The sequence below is a fragment of the Perca fluviatilis genome, chromosome 5 (genome assembly GCF_010015445.1).
Source record: "Perca fluviatilis chromosome 5, GENO_Pfluv_1.0, whole genome shotgun sequence".
In the NCBI taxonomy this organism is placed as follows: Eukaryota; Metazoa; Chordata; class Actinopteri; order Perciformes; family Percidae; genus Perca; species Perca fluviatilis.
In genome coordinates, this window is record NC_053116.1 from 7,214,370 (window position 1) to 7,219,082 (window position 4,713).

At 37.6% G+C, this 4,713-nt stretch overlaps 1 long non-coding RNA gene across 1 annotated transcript; it reads right to left on the bottom strand.

The window, feature by feature from the left end:
• Positions 1 to 1,093: 1,093 nt before the first annotated feature.
• On the bottom strand, positions 1,094 to 4,023 carry LOC120558811. Its single transcript, XR_005639199.1, has 4 exons — positions 3,822 to 4,023; positions 3,263 to 3,451; positions 2,648 to 2,705; positions 1,094 to 1,365 (listed from the first exon to the last, which is right to left on the bottom strand). It is a non-coding gene; the product is annotated as an uncharacterized LOC120558811 (long non-coding RNA).
• Positions 4,024 to 4,713: the final 690 nt, after the last annotated feature.

Consider the following 4,713-nt stretch of genomic DNA (forward strand, 5'->3'; position numbering starts at 1 on the left):
GAAGATACTGTTTCCTGAACACAAAGCTGCTCCTGCTTATGTAAACTGTTCACAGGGTTTTATCTCCAAATCTATTTAATATTGAACAGAACATCAGTATTTATATTACTGTCATCCTAAAAACAACAGAAGTTTATGTGTTTAGATATAGTGGACGCACAAACTGGCCTGGTTCCTGTTTCTTAAGGCGGCACGCTACTCAGAAACATAAAGTAAGTGTAAAACCACATTTTGGTCATGTCTACAATCTTCTCTGTAATCTGCCACTCCAAAAATGTTTCCTCTTCTGTACAATGAAGTTGTTACCCAGTCAAATGAAAGTCTAAAGACACTGTTTCCTGAACCCAAAGCTAAAATCCCACCACAGTTTTGACTTACATTCTTCTGAGAACTGGCTTCGGTCGAAAGTGTAAACTGTAGACACTTCGGTAACACTTTACTTGACAGTACCGACATAACCATGACATGACACTGTCAAAACTATGACATGACACTGTCATGAATGTGTCATAAACCTTATAAACAAGTCATAAACGTTTATGACTTCTGTCATTACAGCCCGGTCTCATGGAAGTTCGTGTAAATGTGACGTTATTTGAATCTATTGATACGTGTTCACGGACACGTTTTTGTCGTTTTTTACGTGGTGGACAACACGAAAATGTGAACTAATGTGTAATGAAAACATTCTTTGACCTCAAGTAAAGTGGTACCAATTGTATTTGTCATTAAGATATCATGGATAAGACCTGCTGTCATGACAACATTATAACAGTGTAACGAAAATATTCTTTGACCTCAAGTAAAGTGGTACCAATTGTATTTGTCATTAAGATATCATGGATAAGACCTGCTGTCATGACAACATTATAACAGTGTAATGAAAACATTCTTTGACCTCAAGTAAAGTGGTACCAATTGTATTTGTCATTAAGATATCATGGATAAGACCTGCTGTCATGACAACATTATAACAGTGTAACGAAAATATTCTTTGACCTCAAGTAAAGTGGTATTAAACAGAAATATGGCATACATACAGATAAACTAACTGAAAGAATAAAGTGTGCACACAAAAGAAACCCTTTTCAGTTCTATGAGCTCAATTGTTCTTTGATGACAAGAGTTCAGAGATGTTCAACATTGGGGCCCATATGAGTTTGGTTTCCGTTTGTCCTTCCACCATGAAGAATAAATCAAGGGAAATCCGTCTACGTTCAGAGTCTCGATCCTGTAGCTCGCCACCCAGCCCACTGAACTGGGAATCTCTAAACCCTGGAAGTCTCTGGGATGTGAAGAATCGATGTGATTCAATATCCCTCTGTGGACTGGGCCTCCCCTGCGTAGCCTTTTCACCTCCTCCACCTGTAGATAAGGCCAAAAAAGTTCTCTCAATTACTTCATTCATATAAAATCAATTGCTTAGGCTACAATGAAAATAAAATGAGGTCATATTTCAGTTAACCCCTATTGAAATATCTAAATCTCTATTCAGTTTGTACAACCGTTCTTAAATTTCTTCTCTTAGGTATCAAACGTATATAAATCCCTTTCATATACCAAAAGCACATTTATATTAATAGGCAACCTTTCTACAAACAATGCATTTCTAATTCAAGTTGTATGGAACCTTAGTAACATTAACACTATCCTAAATATAATTGCATAAATTGCATGTAAACATCTCTGAAATTGTATTATTTTCCCATAACTTAAGCTACAGTGTTGTAATCTAGAGGCATTAAGACTTGCGTGCGTTATTTATCCCTCCCTGTAACTGTGTAAAAGAATGCACTAAAAATTAGCCTCTTTAAGTTAGCTACTTCACCATAAACTCCAGTTAAACAGTTACAACTCACAATTTGTACTAACATTCATTCAACAAAAACTCACTGCTAGCAATAGTGTTGAAAAGCAACATTACTTTTGTTGAAGTTAAAAAGTTTAAACACATTGTTGTGTGTCAGTTTTAATCACATCTATACTAAATTAGCATTGGTCTGGTTCACACCGTCTGTAGCTTCTAAAGAATTAATTAGGTCATGGCTGTTATTTAGCATACTGTAGGAGACTCATTGTCCCCACAGGAAAGGTAACTGCTAGACGTGATTAGAACAAAGGAAATGCAAACTCTGTAAACTTGAATACAATCAACACTTCCATGATAATCAACCTTAGTCTGTGACCTGGAGTAAACCTAAATTCAGGTGTGTCCTTATCCTGAGGGACAGGATAAATGGGTGCTCCTGAGATGATCTCAGGACTGTTCTTCTGTGACTCCACAAGAGAAGCATGAGAGCAGTCCGCTGTCAGCTGCAGTGTAATATTTGTGTTTTCTGTTGACTGTCGTTTTCACCGTGTTGTTTTATTAAACCTCTTGCTTAACTTCCAATTCGAACCTAGCCTCTCCTTCGTCCTCAGAAATCTAAGAACACGTCATTTAATGATATTCTAACACTTTCCATAACCAATAGACAGAATCATTAGCCTTTTCACAGGCAATATGCAGTAGCTAGTCTGCTAGCCTTTTGTGGCTAATTACCCTATTAGCATATGAATACAGCACCTTAGCTAACCCGTTAGCTTAATGCTATTAGCACCGATTAGCATGGATGCTAGCAAACTCTAGTGTTAAGGAGTGACTCACCATTTTACTGCCTATAACTCCGTGACGATAGTTGATTCAGGCACAGCTCTCTTTCGCTCTATTTACAACAAGGTATAGACAGTATTAGATAGTATTTAGTATGTAGAATTGATTTATTTCACTAACTGGCGTTACTTACTGAGTGAATAATGGCAGCCTCCTACATTCTGATGCAGGCGCCAAAAGGGATGTGAGGAGACGTAAATCTGAATGGTCAGCTCACGGACCCAAGTTCCCCCATTGGCTTATTTACAAACCCATCAAAGTGTTTTTCAAGCTTTCAGGTAAATAGGAGGATGCTGCCGTTATTCACTCAGTAAGATAAAAAGAATGATAGTTAGTGAAATAATCTTCTGGCTCTGACATACACACTCGCAGAACAACATCAGCAACACAAGCCCTGATGTCCAAACCAACAATAAATTCTGTTTTTATAGATACACTTTGCAGCCTGCACATACATCTGATTATCAACTCTAAATATACAACCATCTTCCTCAGGGTAGCTTTATTAGAATTAAGAAAAGAGACAAAACTCAGACAATAAATAAAAAAGAGCTGTGGACACCATGGAGGGTGCAACAAGTATTATTAGGGTACATAAACTAAAGGTACCTGGAGCTGTGTGTTTCTGTCGAGGCTGCTCGCTGGCTTCAGGGGAGGCTGATGAAGGTGTGGAGCTTAAACTCTGTGATGTCATCAGTGTGGAGGCTGATGAAGGTGTGGAGCTTAAACTGTGTGAGGTCATCAGTGTGGAGGCTGATGGGACTGATGGTGAAGAAGGTCTGAGAGGAGAGGTTGGAGCTGTGAAACAATAAAAACACAATCAAACAGTCAGATAGTGATTGTAGAGTAGAGATCCAAAGAAGTGGTGATGATCAGATGCTCCCTGCAGAGAACTCTGTGCTAACATCCATGTGTTTTAATCCCACAGCTAAATGCAGAAGGTCATCAATGGGTTTGGTGCAACTAGATTCCAATCAGCTGCAGTGTGGGACCGTTTGAGTTTATCACATATTTTACACATCAACTGTTAGAGGAGCATTTATCAGAGTTCACAATGATGAAAATATGCAGCTCTAAATACAACTGTTAGACTAAACATGTTGAGTTATTTGAAACATCAGCAGCTGTCAGTGAACAGTTAATAACATGACTCTCAGTAGAAACTCACCATCTGTAACTCGGATCTCTGAGCTGTGTCCTCTTCTGTCTCAATGAGAATGTCTCCATCTTTACATTCATCCTTACAAAAGATCTTCCTATATCCAGAGAAAGTGAAGGAGCATCTAACTGTGATGTTTCCTCCTTCAGTTCCTGTAGTCTCGATGATTTGTGCATTGATGAGACCAATGTTTCCATCCTGCAGTGCTGTTAAAAAGATGAACAATCAATAGTTACTATCTGTACTTCCTGGAAGATGTTGCAGTCTGATTTGTTTCACATTTCCATAAATCATACATAGATCCCCACAGTCATACTGGGAGCTGCCCAGTTCGTGTTTGTGACCAGAGGTGGGTAGAGTAGCCAAACATTGAACTCAAGTAAAAGTACTGTTACTTCAGAATAATATGACTCAAGGAAAAGTAACAAGTAGTCATCCAAATAATTACTTGAGTAAGAGTAAAAAAGTACTTGGTGAAAAAACTACTCAAGTACTCAGTAACTGTTGAGTAACGTCTGATTTATTTTTTAACACAAGCATTCAATCAGACAGACAAAAATACAAAATAATTATCTTTAGGCAAATTATAGTTCATCCAATCAATAAAACGAATTAAAATTAATTAATTAATTACAAAATAGCTTAAATTAAAATAATCCAGGTAAATGCAAGTACTTAAAAAATAAAATCAATAAAATAATAATACATAAAAAATAAATAAGCACAAGTAACACAAATTTCCAAACTTTTTTACCAGGCTCTGCAGGCAGAACTAGAACAAGGTAATGTAGCTGCTGTTTGGCACTTTTACTGAGGTAACCATGCTTTCATTATGAGGCTAGAGGCCTGGACTACGAAGTAAGATTTGGGGTTAACGAGGTAACTTCAGGTTCAACCCAGG